Source organism: Triticum urartu, chromosome 3, assembly GCF_003073215.2.
Source record: "Triticum urartu cultivar G1812 chromosome 3, Tu2.1, whole genome shotgun sequence".
NCBI lineage: Eukaryota > Viridiplantae > Streptophyta > Magnoliopsida > Poales > Poaceae > Triticum > Triticum urartu.
The window spans coordinates 194,043,276-194,062,022 of NC_053024.1; positions in this window are offsets into that span (position 1 = coordinate 194,043,276).

Here is an 18,747-nt window from a genome sequence, read left to right on the forward strand (position 1 = left end):
ACTCCGCCAACATACTTCACTCATATCATTTTGGCGAGAACAAGTGCAAATAACTTCCACATCTTGCACTAGTTCAAGGAGTCACATATCCTCTTGTTTGTAAGACAAGGGACAAGGTAACCTAATGCTTTCATGAACATCATCATATATGAACTTCATTCTATGTCCATGGATATCCATGTTTGTTCCTTGCGGGACTAACCCATGTAGGTATAGAAAGTGCAACTCACTCAAATGGATTTCTCCGAATGATCTACGTCAACATTGAGCATCCACATCTTCAACATCTACATGAAGTCATCATCAACAAAACTCATGGTTAGTTCATCCCTCTTAGAGGGGATATCACATCTAAGGGGATCTTTACTCTAAGACTTGAGCTAAAGAAACTCTAATGGTGTGCACACAACAATGCTTTATGTAAAAGTGGTAACCCCACTTGTGCTTAAATGATTAGTATGACCTACGATCAAATGTTCTCATTTGACTCCTCAATCAATATACTCATATATAGATGACCTAGTCATCGGAAAATTGCTTGATAGCTGCTAGAGTGTTTGTGCATGCTTTGTCGCATATTTCATTTGCCATTTTATTGTGTGAGCATGTTGGTTGCATACTTTACTCATTTGAGGACATCCATTTGTTCTATATGTTGTCATCAATTACCAAAAAGGGGGAGATTGAAAGTGCAACTATCCCTGGATGGTTTTGGTAATTTCTAACAACATATAGCTCATTGACGCAGTTTCCCCGTTTCGACCCAGCCATGTACACAAGCCGTATGTATGCGTGAGTAGGCGTTCGAGACCCTGCCCGTCTGTACGTACGCGGCCATATTTTCTTTCTTGCACACTGGCCGTTGTACGTACGTGTACATGCTACGTTCGCACCTCAAGTACGACACGTGCGCGCCTCTACATCGAGCAGTATGTACATACACGTTCGCGACCAGAAAGACAACGCTACGTACAATACTCTTCCTTGCTGCGAAGATGTCAGGCACTTCCTTGTGTGCGAAGATGTAGCTGGTGGGTCCCAGCAGTCAGGGGGGCGAATCGTTTTTTTTTCCAATGCACTTCCATGCGTGCGAAGATGTAGCTGGTAGGTCCCAGCAGTTAGGGGGAAACGTTTTTTCGTGAAATACAATTGCCTGTCTGGTGGGTCCCAGCTGTCAGGTGGAGGAATAATTATTTTGCGCGTAATAAGGAGGCACTTCCTTGCGGCCGCCGTGGACCCAGTTGTCAGCCTGTCCACGTACAGTACTCTTCTGATGGAAGTCGTTCCTTGACCACGTTGACCACGCCGCGCCGAGAGCACCAGGGTGGTGGATGATGACGAGGCCTAGGAAGGGGACGACGCGAAGCCGGGGAGGCAGTGGAAGCCCGCGCGGAGAGGAGTACGAGGGTTCACTAGTTCGGCTGCAGTGTGAGGCTGTCATCGCCGCAGGGCTTGGCCAGTGGTGGGAATAGTTGGGGGCGGTGAGGCCTCTGTGGCAGCACAGCCGACCACGGGAGGCAGGAGCATGCGGCACGACCGGCGCTGCTTTGGGCGGCTGGAGCAAGAAGACCAGAGGTTGAAGAAGAACTACGGCCGTTGGATGGACATCGTACAGTCACTGGAGGTAGAATCGTTCATATTGACTAATTTGACAAAACACTCTGTCCCCGTCAACTTAGTAGGCCCACAAGTCAGCCTCGCACCAAGGTGGGTCCCAACTAGCAGGGGGAGTATTCATTTTTTTGTGCGTAATAAGGAGGCACCTCCGGTGGGTCCGAGCTGACAGCGGGGGAACGTTTTTTCGCGAAATACGTTGGCATGTCTGTTGGGTCCCAGCAGTCAGGGCTGAAACGTTTTTTTGCCAAATATGGTGGCCCGTCCGGTGCATCCCTGCTATCAGGTGGAGGAATAATTATTTTCCGCGTAATAAGGAGGCACTTCCTTGCGGCCGCCATGGACCCCGCTGTCAGCGTCACCACATACAGTACTCTTCTGATGGAAGTCGTTCCTTGACCACATTGACCACGCCGCGCCAAGAGCACCAGAGCGGAGGACGACGACGAGCCCTAGGAAGGGGACGGCGCGGAGCCGGGGAAGACGCGACAGTGGAAGCCCACGCGGAGAAGAGTACGAGGGTTCACTGGTTCGGCTGTGGTGTGAGGCTGCCGTCGCCGCAGGGCCTGGCCAGCGGTGGGAATAGTAGGGGGCGGTGAGGCCTCTGCGGCAGCACAGCCGGCCATGGGAGGCAGGAGCATGCGGCATGACCGGTGCTGCTCTGGGCGGCTAGAGCAAGAAGACCAGAGGTTGAAGAAGCACTACGGCCGTTGGATGGACATCATACGGTCACTGGAGGTAGAATCGTTCATATTGACTAAGTTGACAAAGCACTCCGTCCCCGTCAACTTAATAGGCCCACAAGTCAGCCTCCCACCAAGGTGGGTCCCAACTAGCAGGGGGAGTATTCTTTTTTTTTTGTGTAATAAGGATCCAGCTCCGGTGGGTCCGAGCTGACAGCGGGGGAACGTTTTTTCGCGAAATACGTTGGCATGTCTGTTGGGTCCCAGCAGTCAGGGCTGAAACGTTTTTTTGCCAAATATGGTGGCCCGTCCGGTGCATCCCTGCTATCAGGTGGAGGAATAATTATTTTCCACGTAATAAGGAGGCACTTCCTTGCAGCTGCCGTGGACCCATCTGTCAGCCTCTCCACGTATAATACTCTTCTGATGGAAGTCGTTCCTTGAGCACATTGACCACGCCGCGCCGAGAGCACCAGGGCGATGGATGACGGCGAGGCCTAGGAAGGGGACGACACGGAGCCGGGGAAGATGCGGCACCGGATGCCCACGCGGAGAGGAGTACGAGGGTTCACTGGTTCGGCTGCGGTGTGAGGCTGCCGTCGCCACAGAATAACAGGGGGTGTTGGTGAGTGGAGGGATGCCCTGGCCAGCGGTGGGAGTAGTAGGGGGCGGTGAGGACTGCACGACAGCACAGCCGGCCACGGGAGGCAGGAGCAGGCGGCACGACCGGCGCTACTTTGGGCAGCTGGAGCAAGAAGACCAGAGGTTGAAGAAGCACGACGACCATTGGATGGACATCGTACGGTCACTGCAGCTAGAATTGTTTATATTGACTAAGTTGACAAAGCCCTTGGTACGCGTCAACTTTGTAGGCCCACAGGTCAGCTTCCGAAACGGTGCGCCCCAGATGTCAGGGGGAGGAATCATATTTTGGGCGGGTGAAGCTAGAATATCCAATATTGAAGAAGAAGCACGGCATCCGTTGGATGGACATCCAACGGCCACTGCTGCTAGAACCGTGTGTTCACTATAAGTTGACAAAGCCTTGCATACGCGTCAACTCTCTTTTTTTGAGGGGACACGTCAACTTAGTAAGGCCACAAGTGTGTGGCAGAGAACTTATAGCCCATTTGAGATTTGTAAGAATGTGCAGCCAATTTCTAAATTCTAATGGAATTTACTACATCCCATTTACAGCTTGTTAAAAGTACAACCCATTTAAACCAACCATTCAAAATAGAATTCGATAAATTTTCCCACATTTTGATGGGATCCGAAATATTTTTATCCCGAAATTTCTAGTCAGATTAAATACAATTTCAATATAAATTTATATTATGTAAAAATCCAGCGAAACATTGCACTCGCAACAATTAATGAAATTAAAATTTTCAATATCCAAAAATAATATTTCATAAAGTAATTACGTGTTGGGTGCATTTTTTAAGGTTACTGTCCAGTTTTTATAATTACATCCCATTTATTATTTCTTAAAGCCCATTTTTTGTTAAGCCTAATGCGTCCCTCCTAGGAAAGATTTGCAGCCCAGCGGGGCGGAGAATAACAACTTGACCTTGCCTGGGTATTCTGTTGGGGATATTACTATTAGTCATGACCCGCCCAGGAGGGGCTGGGTCAGCCCCAATGGCGGGTTACGCAAGAAGCCCAGTAGACATTCAAGACGATAGTTTATTAAACCTTATAGAAGGCCCAAGGGCCTGGAGGCGGCTTAAGGCCAGATATTGTAAACCGACGTATGTAAGGAAAGACTTGTAAAGAAAGGCATGTAAAGGAAGCCACCGAGCCGGACACGATAATGAGCCGGTCGGGACTCTGTATGCCACTAGGCGTCAACCCATGTATATAAGGGGACGACCCGGTGATGGCTTAGGGAAAGAAACAACAAATCGATAGCCAAGCCGGCGATTTGAGCCTCTTGGTGATCGAAACCCCAGCAATACCAATCCCAACTAGACGTAGGCTTTTACCTTCATCGTAAGGGGCCAAACTAGTATAAAACCCTCTCGTGTCCTTTGTCCCGATTAACCCCTTTAAGCTTCCTAGTGTGATGGCCCTACGACTAAGTCCCTGCTCTAGGACATCTGCCGTGACAATTCCATGACAGTTGGCGCCCACCGTGGGGCCAGCGCACGGTGGATTTGAGTTCTTGAAGGGAAAATTCGAAGGGCTCAAGGGATACACTGTGGGCCGGATGACCAAGACTTGTCGCGGCAAGCTCTACATCAACGACGAAGGCTGGGGCCCCGAGGCCGGCTCAATTGAGTGCGGATATTGGGTCCCCTTCGGCGGAATTCACGTCTTCATCGGCCGGATCGGCGAGTCAGGACCTGAGCCGGACATCCACACCAACCTCATCGAAACGGCTCGGCGCGCGAGGACCGCCCGTGTTCAATATGCCGTGAAGCATGCCTTCGTAGGCTGCGTCCACGGCGGTGAATACTCTGAAGGATCGGTGGAGGGCGGTGAGATAGCCGTCTGTTCTAACACTGCATCATCAACGGGTGAGACGGACTCTTTGTACCAGCTGCAGGACGGCATGCTCGGGGGCTGTTCCAATGGCAGCAGTATTCCGGACCCTCTTGAGCTGCCGAATTGGGCCGGGGTCTTCATTGCAGGGACACAGCCCGGGCAGAACTCTACAGCAGCGGCAGCAACAGCTACCAGGTCGGGTGCAGCCGGGTCAGGAGACCCTGCGCGCCCTCGGGTCAGATCTTGATGGACCTCATGGATAAACTGACGACTCTGTTGACTGCCGTGGTAGAGCCGGCGGATAAAGCCCAGCATGACGCAGAGGTGGCACGCGTACGTGAAGAGATGGTGCAAGCTAAGGAAAATCTAGTTGCAGAGGAAGTCAGGATGGCAGCAGAGCGGGTGGCTTTGGACATTCGTGCTCAACAGCTTCAAGCAGAGACCTTCCAGCTCTTGGTGGATCTGAACGCGTCGAACGAGGTCATGAGGAGGAGACATCAAAAAACCCAATCACGTCTGCCTCTGACGCTCGATCCTAGGAATCTTTTTCACACACCCGGAGCCGGGGGAAGTAACCCGACGGAGGCACCCTGAATTACAACACCCGGCACACCGGTCTAGCCGCGCGCCATGGATCCACCTCGTATAATTACCGCTCCGCCTCATTACGTCCCAACGCTGCCTGGTCACTTCTCTAACCCTTTGGAAAACCTCATCGCAGCATCGGCTCGTCTGGCGGCTCTTCCGATGGAAGGTGACTCACCGGCGGCAATTGAAACACGAAGGGTAAGAGAACTTCTTCAAACAGCTCTGGCGCAGCAGGATGCATACTCCTACAGTCGAGACAGGATCCATTCAACCCCTCGCCCACGCCGGAGCCCGAGTTACAGTAGACATATGGAATCCGCAGATATGTCAAGCAATGCTCAACGCCATAACCGGCCATACATGCATGAGCCAGTGCGGGCTGGAGCCCTTAACTTGGTGGATTAGGAGAGGATTTGTCAAGAGGCAGAACGATCAGTTCAAATGGCAGCAGATCAGGCGGCTCATCGAACTTTTCCGGCTTATCCAGCAACCTCAGTCGAGGCAGGAGTGGCCATAAGAACCGGAGGCGTTCCTTTCTTGGTGCCGGCCATACGTAATGAGCGTTTGCCAAAGGACTTTAAGGGGCCTCGTAAGGTGCCTAATTACACGGCTGACTTATAGCCCGGGGCTTGGATTGAGAGTTATGAGATGGCTATGGAGTTATTGGAGGTCAGTGATGCAGCAATGGCCAAGTACTTCACTACCATGTTAGATGGAACCGCTCGTACTTGGTTGAAGGGATTGCCACCCAATTCTATCGGCTCATGGGCAGAGTTGAAGGCCCGGTTCATCCAGAACTTTAAAGACATGTGTAAGCAGCCTACGTTGATTGTGGACCTGACCAATTGCAAGCAAGAGGATGGTGAATCCTTAACCCATTGGATGCGCTGGGTCAAAGAGATAATACATTCATCTGATAAGATGGATGCCGGCTCAGCAATCTTAATGTTGGAGAAAAATTGCCGTTTCGAACCTCTGAAGCAGAAGCTGGGGTGGCTCAAGCGTGACTGTAATGACATGGGAACGTTGATGGCGGCTCTCGTCAAGTATGTTGATTCTGATACTACCAAGGACCCGGTGTCTGATGAAGAAAAGGCAACGAAGGGAAAGACGAACGGCAACGGCAAGGGTCACCAGCATAACCCGGCAAATCAAGGAGGTAATAAACGTAAGGCTGGTGAGTTTGTTGCTAACACCAATGCATAGGGTAGACAGCCCCCTCGGTCGGGCGGGTCAGGTCCCACCCTTGAGCAATTGTTGAATGAGCCTTGTCCAAAGCACAACACCCAGGAGAAGCCAGCCACCCACCTATGGAAAGATTGTACGATCATGAAGGCTTTTAAAAATTGAAACGCGTTTGATGGAGGTCACGGCCCAGGTGGCGGCTCAGGTGGAGGCGGTTTCCAAGGCCCGGGCGCCGGCTAAGGTGGAGGAGGATTCCACGGTCAAGGCCATCCTGGTAACCAAGGAGGGTATAATCCACAACCTGGCCAAGGTAATCAGCAGCAGCAGTCCGGATATTAGAGCAACCCGAAGCAACTGAATAGTGGGCAATACCATGTATTCACCACTAGCTTATGTAAGAGAGACCAGAAACTTCACAAGAGGGTCGTCAATGTCGTTGAGCCGGCGGTTCCATGTTACTTACATTGGTTAGAGCAGCCTATTGTGTGGAGCAGAGAGGATCACCCACCCTGGGTCGATAATCGGGGTCACTTGGCTTTGGTGGTGGCGCCTCAGGTTGGTGGATACAAATTCACTAAGGTACTCATGGATGGAGGCAGCAGCATCAACATCCTATACTATGAGACGTTCCGCCGGATGGGATTGACTGATAAGAGTCTTAAACAATCCAACACTGCTTTTCACGGTGTGGTTCCTGGCAAGTCGGCATATCCAGTGGGTAAGATTGAACGAGAAGTAGCCTTTGGGGATGAGTATGACTCCAGAGCAGAAAAATTAACCTTTGAGGTGGTTAAGATCAAAAGCCCGTATCATGCTCTGTTTGGACGGCCGACTTATGCCAAATTCATGGCTCGGCCGTGTTATGTGTATTTGTAGCTTAAAATGCCGGGTTATAAGGGCACCATTATAGTACACGGGGGCCGGAAAATAGCTTTGGAGTGTGAAGAAGGTGATGCTGCCTATGCTGAATCTGTTTGTGCAACAGAGGAGTTAAAATTTTACAAAGATCATGTTGACCCGGCAGACATGACGTCATTAAAGAAACCAACAACAGAGCATGAGCCGGTGTTGAAGTTCAAATCAGCTGATGACACCAAGATGGTTGACTTTGTGCCTGGAGACTCATCCAAGCAGTTCATCATCAATGCTAACTTGGATCCAAATAGAAAAGCGCGCTCATCGAGTTCATCCGTGAGAACCGGGACATCTTTGCATGGAAACCTTCAGACATACCGGGTGTCCCGAGGGAACTCGTTGAGCACACTCTCAATATTGAGCCAAAGTTCAAACCTGTCAGACAATTTCTCCGATGGTTCAATGAAGAAAGGCGCAAGGCCATTGGAGAAGAGGTGGCCCGGCTTTTGGCAGCTGGGTTCAGTGTAGAAGTCTTTCACCCAGAGTGGTTAGCCAACCCGGTGCTTGTACTAAAAAAGAATGGCACCTGGCGTATGTGTGTGGATTACACCGATCTGAACAAGGCTTGTCCGGCTGATCCTTTTGCTCTCCCCCGTATTGATCAGATCATTGATGCTACGGCGGGTTGTGCATGTTTGAGATTCTTGGATGCTTATTCCGGTTATCATCAGATCAAGATGGCAGTCAAGGATCAGGAGAAGACGGCTTTTATCACTCCTTTTGGAGCTTTCTGCTATGTGTCTATGCCTTTTGGGCTTAAAAGTGCCAAGGCGACTTACCAGTGGTGTGTGCAGAATTGTCTTCACGATCGAATTGGGCATAATGTTCATGCCTATGTGGATATAGTGGTAAAATCCAGGAAAGAGGAAACATTGGTCATAGATCTGAAAGAGACTTTCGATAATCTCCGGGTCTACAAAATGATGCTTAACCCGGCCAAGTGTGTTTTTGGAGTCCCAGCCGGCAAGCTCTTGGGTTTTTTGGTGTCTAACCGAGGTATTGAGGCTAACCCAGAGAAAATCAAGGCAATTACATCCCTGGCCAAACCAACATGCATCAATGACGTTCAACGACTGGCGGGCCGTGTTGCTGCTTTGAGCCGGTTCATAAGCCGGTTAGGGAAGAAGGCAAAGCCTCTATATCAGATGATGAAGAAAACAGATGATTTTGTTTGGAGCGATGCTGCGAACTCTGCTTTTGAAGATCTGAAGACACAGCTTGCTGAGCCGCCGGTCCTGGCTGCTCCAGTTGAGAAAGAGCCGCTGCTATTATACGTGGCCTCCAACTCACGAGCTGTTAGTGTGGCTATTGTGGTGGAGCGCAAGGAGGCTGGCAAGGAGCATCCGGTTCAACGGCCGGTTTACTACGACAGTGAGGTGCTAATTGAATCCAAGCAACAATATCCACAATGGCAGAAGCTCATATATGGGGTGTTCATGGAAAGCCAGAAGCTTAAGCATTATTTTCAGGGACATCCAATCACCGTGGTTAGCTCTGCTCCTTTGGGAGACATCATTCAAAACAGGGAAGCCACTGGACAAGTCGCCAAGTGGGCGATTGAGCTTGGATCTCATGGGTTGAAGTATGTGCCACGTACCGCGATCAAATCTCAAGCACTGGTTGACTTCATTAATGATTGGACAGAGATGCAGATGCCAGAAGAAAAACCAGACAACACATATTGGACTATTCATTTTGATGGGTCCAGACAGTTGGAAGGCCCAGGGGCTGGAGTTGTGTTAACCTCTCCGCGAGGTGACAAATTTTGTTATGTGTTATGGTTGATGTTTCCTTGCACTAACAATGCAGCAGAGTATGAAGCCTTGCTCCATGGTCTTCGAGTGGCAAAACAGATGAGTTTGAGCAGGGTCAGATGTCTTGGCGACTCAGATCTAGTGGCTCAACAGGTATCAGGCAAGTGGGATTCCAAGGACCCTCTCATGGCGGCTTATCGCCGGGAGGTTGATGTTGTTGCATGGCATTTTAAAGGTTATTAGGTGGAGCACATTCACCGTCGAAAGAACGAAGTGGATGATGCTTTAAGCCAGTTGGTGTCTCAGCTTAAGCCGGTACCACCTAACACCTTTTTGGATGTTTTGCATAACCCGTCTGTGAAGTTGCCTACAGAAGAAGATTTAGCTGTTCCTGACCCGGAGGCGCAGTTGGTGGCGGCTCTTCATGTCATCCTAGATTGGATAGTGTCGTTCTTGGCTTACATGACCCGGGGAGAGTTGCCAGCGGATGAGACCCTGGCTCGAAAGATAAACCGGCGGTCTAAGTCAATGACGATTTCGGATGGAGAATTATACCATCGCAGCGTCTCCAGAGCGTTTCAGCGGTGTGTTTCCCCCGAAGAAGGTCAAGAAATACTTCGTCAGATCCATGAAGGCGATTGTGGTCATCACGCCGGGTATCTCTGGTGGCCAAGGCTTTTCGTCACGGTTTTTACTGGTTGACAGCTCATGCTGATGCAGAGGATCTGGTCAGCAGATGTGATGGATGTCAAAAGTTTGCATGACGAGCGCATGTGCCGGCTCAAGAGCTCTGGATGATTCCAATCACTTGGCCGTTTGCGGTTTGGGGGCTTGGCATGGTGGGACCTTTCAAAAGGTCTAAGGATAAAAATACACATCTCTTAGTGGCAGTTGATAAATTCACTAAGTGGGTTGAGGCGGAGCCAGTGAGTAAGTGTGACGCGGCCATGTCGGTTCAGTTAATGAAAAAGGTGATCTTCTGTTTTCGTTTTCCACACAGCATCATCACTGACAATGGCACTAATCTGTCCCAAGGGGCTATGGAGGTGTTTTGTCAACGTGAGCACATCCGGCTTGATGTTTCTTCTGTAGCTCATCCTCAATCCAATGGTCAAGCTAAGAGAGCAAATCAGGAAATTTTAAAAGGTCTCAAACCCCGGCTTATGGTTCCCTTACAGCGAACGCCGGGTTGTTGGGTAGAGGAATTACCCTCGGTGTTGTGGAGTATCAACACCATGCCTAACAGGTCTATAGGTTACACACCTTTCTTCATGGTTTATGGAGCAGAAGCAGTGTTGCCTAGTGACATCCGTCATGACTTGCCCCGTGTGGCGGCTTATGTTGAAGCTAATAATGAACAAGCCAGACAAGATGCACTTGACTTGTTGGATGAAGAAAGAGACTTAGCAACGGCTTGGTCAGCAATTTATTAACAGGACCTGCGTCATTATCACAGCCGCCGGGTCAAATCCAAGACTTTTCAGGAAGGCGACCTGGTGCTCCGGCTCATCCAGGATCTGTCAGATGCGCACAAGCTATCCCCACCTTGGGAAGGACCCTTTGTGGTCAGCAAGAACTTAAACAACGGGTCGTATTACCTCATTGACGTTCGAGAACACAAAGATTCGCGTAAGTCGGAGGAGGATACCCACCGGCCATGGAACATTGCTCAACTTCGGCCATACTACACCTGAGCTACTGGCTCTCATCATGTACATACTTTAACATTGTATATACCATGATAAGTAATAAAGTAAGACCATCGGTCTCTTTTCTTTTCAAAGATTATGCATCTTTGTTATTTCTTATTCTCAAATGACTATTAAGGAGCTGATCATATTTGAATCAAGTCTAACCTTTTTTGGTCTGTCTTATGATCGTATTCGAATCTAGCTGCAATTATCATGGTCACTTGGGGGCTTCCTGTTCAAACATAGGTCGTATTCAAACCAAAGAGAACATAGCTATCGTAACCCTCTTGATCGGCTCAAGGCCAAACTCACTAGGGGGCTTCTTGATCGTATCCGAATCATAGCTTAACCCCTTTTGGGTCCGACTTGGATCGTATTCGAATCAGGGTCGTTAAAAACCTCTCAAGGTCATTTGGGGGCTTCCTGTTCAAACATAGGTCGTATTCGAACCAAAGAGAACATAGTTGTAGGTACCCTCTTGACCGGCGCAATGCCACAACCACTGGGGGCTATATGGTCGTATTCGAACCTTAGCTTAACCCCTTTTAGTCCGGTTTACTGATCGTATTCGAATCAGAAGCCACCAACCTTTAAATATAAGGTTAAATCATACTTGTTAACTGTTATTTTCCTTTGAGTTTCTTGTTGCAAATAATTAGCATGATCTTCTTTGCTGGTTTGTCTATTTGACAACAAGGCTACCAAGGTATGACGATCATTAAAGTATTCAAAGGTATTGATTTCTCGGAAAGATTGAGTTATCAGCTTCATTACCCGGGTTAGTCAAGCCGGTGGTCTAAGGATCAAAGGTACAAGTATGGCTATTATTTATATATAATTGCCTGTTGCATTAACTAAAGAGTTAGTTTCAGCCCTTGTCCTTTATTTATATCTGTTTTCTGTTTTCTATTATGATAAAAATATTGGATATAAGCCGGGTGTTTTAACCCATTCGGTTCTAAGCCACCAAGCCAGTATTTTCTCTTGTATCTACAGGGAACAGAGTTAAAGTGTTGCAGAAACAATCATCCAATATAATGCATATATTGCCATCAGGAAACACGAAGTCACATACAGTGTTTTATGCACGATGGCATAAGCAAGGCATTCAGTGTTTTCACAGCTAAACTATTACAGGGCTTTTTATAAGCCAATAAAGATGGTTATTATTCCTCCCTCGCCGGTTCACCACCCTCTATTGGCTGGAGGTTGGGTTTTGACCAGTCAAAAACATTCACGGTGACAAATTCTGCTTCATCGTCGATCAGGCCTACCGGGTCAACTTCCGGGGCAAATGTATTTTCTCTTACAAGCGGGATCAAATCCGTCACCTTGTACGAGGGATTCGCCATCTTATTATTTTCATTATCAAAACCCGGCTGATATTTGTCAATGTTGTGTCATCTCCAAGGGTCGTTGCCTGAGGCCGGACTCCGCGCACGCAAGCCATGAAGTCGTCCTGCTCAAAGGGAGATCCGTCTTCCTTCATGGTGGTATAGCCTCTGGCCACATCCGCCAGGTCTAGGTCTGGCACCCAAGCCTTGGAGCGGCTCAGGGCAGTCAAAGCCCCGGCTCGCGCATAGGAGCGCTTCACTTCTTGAAATCTGGCAGGCAGGATCGATAGTTTCTTCAAAATGTCGCTGAGCCGGTTGGGTCCTTGATTGGCAGGAGAGACGGCGGCAAGTGCCCGTTGTGCGCCAGTATACAGTTGTTCTACTAAAGTGTACACTGCCTTCAGTTTAATCAAAGGATCTTGGCTCAGGTTCTTGCTTCATGGGCCTGCGCATGTTTTATACACAAAGTCAGCTGGCGGCTTATATTCTGGATTAGCAAAAAGTACATAAGATTAAAAACGGACGGTTTACCAAAGATGGCGGCCACCATTTGATACACCCGGCCCTTTAAGCCGTTCAGCTCTGTTGACACCTCTTCAAGGGCTGCTTTGGCTCTCTCAGCGCATTGTGTCAGAAGCATTTTTTCCTCTGCCTAGGTTTTCTTCTTGGTAGCCAAACTGGTCTTTAAGTTTTCCGTCTCAGAGAGACTTATTTGCAATTTGGAGTTAGCAGACTTAATTTCTGCTTCCTGACCAGCTAGCCGGGTCTTCGCATCAGTCAATTGCGAGTTTAGTTCGGATAAGGCATTCTGCAAGAATACATACTTAGATAAGTTAAGATTTTGCTTCAAGTTCAAAAATCAAGATTCAAGTCTCAAGTACTTTACAAAAAACCACTTGCCACTTGGGGGCTAATGTATGCCAAATCAAAGTTTTATGACTCTAAAGACATACTTTAAGTCCCAAGTACTTTACAAAGTAACAACACTTGGCACTTGGGGGCTAATGTATGCAGTTCAGCAAGTTTCTCTAGGTTAAGCCGGAATATTAAGTTCTTTGAATACGATATAGAACAATTTAAGGTATCGACTCATTTATGATAAAAAAAGAACCGACCCTTGGGGACTACAGGTGAAGTTTTGTTCTCAAGAAAATCAAAGGTGAAGGTCTTGGCCTATATGCTAAAGTCTACAGATCATTCCGGTTGTCTCATAATCTGAAGACTTGGGGGCTGAAGGAGCATAGATAAACCGGAAGAACATACCTTATATTTCAGCTGCAACTGTTTGACCATTTCGATCTCAGAGTCGCGACTGAAGTGCACGTGGCTGAGATAGCCGGATAAAATATCGTTGGCATTTAAATGGTCGTAATTGGCAACGTCAAAGCGCACTTTTGCCTCTCCAATGCCTCTTGTTTCGCAGTACACCGAGCCAGCACGGTTGGATTCCCCAGCTCAATAAAACTGCTCCCAGTGATCTGAACATCTTGGGCAGATGGTGATGGCGGGTTGGCTGAGCTTGATGGTCCAGTGACGGAAGGGTTTACAGTAGTCTCATCAAACGACGGCTCAGGAGGATTTAGCCTGGCCACTAACAGAAATGTTGCAGGATTGTCAGTATAAAGATACAATTTGAGCAAAACCGAAAAAGGAGGATTTTTCATTACCCAGGGGTAGTCTTGAAGGCCAGAGATTGCGTCTGTGAGCGAGACACCACCTGAAAAGATAAAATAAAGTTAAAGTAAGGCAGGGGAAAGGATCCATTAAACAGAGTTAAATATAGAAAGAAGTAAACCTCATTCGGGCGCTTCTGAGGAGTTTGTTGAAGAATGACAGCCGGCTCATCTTCAGTCCGAGCCTGGCGGCGTATTTCATGTTGCTGTTTTTCCAAACGAATGGTGGGATCCAAGTGAGCTAAAGGGTTAGAAAACCTTACTTTACGGATCACTCGTCGAATGTTTTGTCTTGGCAAGGGCTCTGAGTCGGAGGAAATGATAGTTACCTCTGCTTCCACAGCCTGACTGGCCCCAATTTCATCCTGGTAATGATCAGTGTCAATAAGATTGTTAAAAAATTGGCCAAGGGAATCAAGGGCTACCTCTGAATCAGATGTATCATCAACCTTCATCAAATCTTCAGCAGTGCTCTTTTTCTTCTTTTTCGACCTCTCGGTCGTTTTCTTGGCATTTATGGCAGCGGCTTTCGCTTTCCTGGCAGCCTCATGGTCATACTTAACTTTCCAGAAGTCAGAGTTGGCCTGCAGACAGGTCAAAACAAGATAAAGAGTCAGGCAAGTATTAAAACAATACGGCTGGGAAAATACATAGGAGAGAAATAACGACATCCTTACTTCTGGCACCGGGTTAAGCTGGCAGAAGGGGTTTAAACCGACGACACTACAATCTTCGTATTTCCCATTCACCAGAAGAGTTGACATTGAGACAATATCTTCTTCTGTCAATTGAATGGGGCTGTGACGAAGAGACTCATCCGGGCCTCCACCATACTCATACATCAGCTTTGACCGGCGGCTCAAAGGGATGACCCGCCATGAGATCCAGAAGTGGCTCAAATCAACTCCAGTTAACCTGTTCCCCAACAGAGCATTGATCTTTTTGATGGATGGTATCAGCCTCTTGCGTTCAGCGATGGTAAGCTTATCAGGAAGCGCGAACTTGGAGTCAAGACGATCGGGGCGATAACCCGGTAGTGGCTTCTCGTTTGCTGGTGAAGTGTCCTGGCAGTAGAACCAAGTCTGGTTCCAATCCTTTGGGTGACTTGGTAAGACAATGAGGGCAAAGACGGCACCCTGCCGTCGCTGAATTGATATGCCTCCAAGCTCTAAGCTAAGGCCGTTGGTGCACTCGTTCTGCCCGTTTAGATAAAAGTATTCTAAACAACTCCACGGTCGGCTCTTGTTGAAGATATACTTCACAGAGTACTTGGAAGTTACATATGTTAGATATGGAATTAGGCCCGATATCTTCAGGATGGAGCTTGAAAAAGTGGAGGACCTCTCTGAAGAACTTTGAGCTGGGCGGTGAGAAGCCACGGTTCATATGGTAAGTGAAAACGATCACTTCGCCGTCTCTAGGATTGGGCCGTTCTTCTTCCGAGTCAGGGGCACGGTAAGACATGACGATTTTTACTGGCAGAAATCCTATGGTGAAGAACTCTTTCAAACGTTCCTCAGTTACGGTTGAGGGAACCCAGTTACAGATGGTTGGTGCTTTGGACGGCATGATGGGCAAAGAAGAACTGAAAAGAAAAGCAACATGCCGGTTCCGTTTAATGGCGAGATTGACAGTTAAGTGATGAAGATGCAAACAAGTAATGGCGGCTTAGTTAAGGGCTAATGACATATAAGGAAAATTAAGCCGACATGATAAGCCGCAATGACTACAGATATTTGAAGAAGGCAATTTCAGCTAAGTATTGAGACAAACAAGTTCCTAAATTGTTTTGTATTATTCCAAATCAAATGGCTATTCAAAATGAAAAAAATTCTAGACCTAAAAAAGTTCAGCGCAGAAGAGTATGTAAGTTCTAATGCAGCCTTTGAAACAGAGAAAGGGATCTATGGATCAAGAAAAGGCACAAGAACACTACCGCACGAGCATATATATGGATCAAGAAGAGGCCTGCAGTGGAAAAACTACAAGGGACTGCGATGAACTCGGAAGAACACGAAAGAATCTGGAAACCCTAAGTGCGGATCTAAGAAGTGAAAAGAAGAGAACTTACAGTCACAGGTCTTCTGCGGAGGTCGCCGCTGTTCTCTGGATCGGTTCAGGTTGATGCAGCTGCCAACGTCGAAGGAGACGGAGGTGAAGCACGGTGGCAGCGAAGCTCGAGCAGCAGGGGGTGCGCAAGAGGAAGAAGACAGAGCGAGAGAGGAGAATGAGAAGGCCGAGGTGTGCCTATTTATAAGGAAACATGTGAACAGACGGGCGCAAAAATCGACCAGAGCCGAATAATGATTATCTAGCTACACAGACGCCTCGATTCTCGGGAAGCATTAAAGATAAAAGATCCGTTGGGATATGACATCATGAAAGTTCTTTGCGTTTTCAAGAGATGATGTCACGGCGGGTTACGAAAACTTCAACGAAGATAAGAAGATGGATTTTTGTATAAGTATTGAAGATTGACAAAGAATGAAATTCAAAGTCAACCTGGGGCCTAATGTTGGGGATATTACTATCAGTCATGACCCACCCAAGAGGGGCCGGGTCAGCCCCAATGGCTGGTTACGTAAGAAGCCCAGTAAACATTCAAGACGATAGTTTATTAAACCTTATAGAAGGCCCGTCGGTGTCAAAACCGGCGGATCTCGGGTAGGGGGTCCCGAACTGTGCGTCTAAGGCGGATGGTAACAGGAAGCAGGGGACATGATGTTTTACCCAGGTTCGGGCCCTCTTGATGGAGGTAAAACCCTACGTCATGCTTGATTTATTCTTGATGATATGAGTATTACAATAGTTGATCTACCACGAGATCGGAGAGGCTAAACCGTAGAAGCTACCCTATGGTATGATTGTATGTTGTCCTACGGACTAAAACACTCCGGTTTATATAGACACCAGAGGGGGCTAGGGTTACACAAGGTCGGTTACAAAGGAGGAGATATACATATCTGTTTTCCTAGCTTGCCTTCCATGCCAAGTAGAGTCCCATCCGGACACGAGACAAAGTCTTCAATCTTGTATCTTCATAGTGCAATAGTCCGGCCAAAGGATATAATACGGTTGTCCGGATACCCCCTAATCCAGGACTCCATCAGTAGCCCCCGAACCAGGCTTCAATGACGATGAGTCCGGCGCGCAGTGTTGTCTTCGGCATTGCAAGGCGGGTTCTTCTCCATCCTTTGAATGTTTGTAAAGCAGTGTCCGGTCCCATTAATGTTTGGACCTCTTGGCTTTTGTGCCCAATAAGGGCTTTCTCCCACGCATCAAATGAATACGATGCGCCAGGGTGTTTTTACATTCGCCGCCCTAGCCAGATAAATAAATTGTCTATTAAAGGGATGGGGATCCTTAGATCCGATCCAGACCATCCTTCCCCAGCGAGAATCCATCAGAGCGCGTTCCGAAAAGATCCATTCTAGCATGGCCGACCTCCGCAGCTCCTCCTCCCGCCCCCGAAGCCCTAAGCCCGGTGATTGGGAGAGGTGTTCAGTCCCACACAGTCGATTAGTCGAACTGCAGACTAAGGGATTTCTCCCTCCGGCGTATATGGTGCCCGTTCGAGCCGGGCTTGCCACCTACAATGGCGGGGAGCAAGCGGAGAGCTTTCCCTGTCCCTCTGTGGGGGAACGGGTCTGCCTTCACTAGTAGAAAAAGGGTCAAATGTGAAGCACATTAGTGCTGGTTTGAATTTGAGCCGGCACTAATGTGACCATTAGTGCCAGTTCCAACGGCTAGGCGGGCGGGCATCATTAGTACCGGTTCGTGGGCAACCTTTAGTACCGGTTCATGCCATGAACCGGTACTAATGAGGCTGTGTCAGGCTATGGTCAGGCTGGGGCCCCCATGAAGACCTTTAGTACCGGTTCATGCCATGAACCGGTACTAGAGTTTCTTTGTAAGCTGATTTTTAGTCCCACCTCGCCAAGAGAGAGGCAACATGAGCTGTTTATAAGCCGTGAGTGCACAGACAATGACAAAGAGTTGCAATGCTCACCTGCATGTTGATTAGCTTCAAGCCTTGCGGAATAGCATAGATTGCACTGAGCTATGTGTAGTGCAGTCTACACTATTCCAAATGGCTTGAAGCAAATTAACCAGCATTGCACCTCTTTTTTATTTTAATAACTTATTTCAACTCCGGACTTCTTTTGTGTTCAGTATGCAGCATTCAAAGCGACGTCATCAATTTCCAACATGTTCTGACATCATTTGTTGTTTTTCGATCATTTACCTAATTGTTTAGAGAGCTAAATGACCGTGAAATTGAAAATCACTACAAAATGAATCTTGAAAATGTTGAAACTTGGCATGGTATCATCATATCACCCGCATAGCATGCGCGAAAGAGTAGAGAGGGTCACGGCAAAAACTGGACGCACTTCGTGTACAAACTGGACAAACTCTTTCGGAGTATCAGGGTTTCGGACGAGAACTCATCTGTTACACGGCCACTTCAATGTTTTTTAAACTTATTTAAACTCCGGACTTCTTTTGTGTTCAGTATGCAGCATTAAAAGCAACGTCATCAATTTCCAACATGTTCTAACATCATTTGTTGTTTTTCGATCATTTACCTAATTGTTTAGAGAGCTAAATGACCGTGAAATTGAAAATCACTACAAAATGAATCCTGAAAATGTTGAAACTTGGCATGGTATCATCATTTCTCCCGCATAGCATGTGCGAAAGATTAGAGAGGGTCACAGCAAAAACTGGACGCGCTTCGTGTACAAACTGGACAAAATCTTTCAGAGTATCAGGGTTTCGGACGAGAACTCATCTGTTACACGGCCACTTCAATGTTT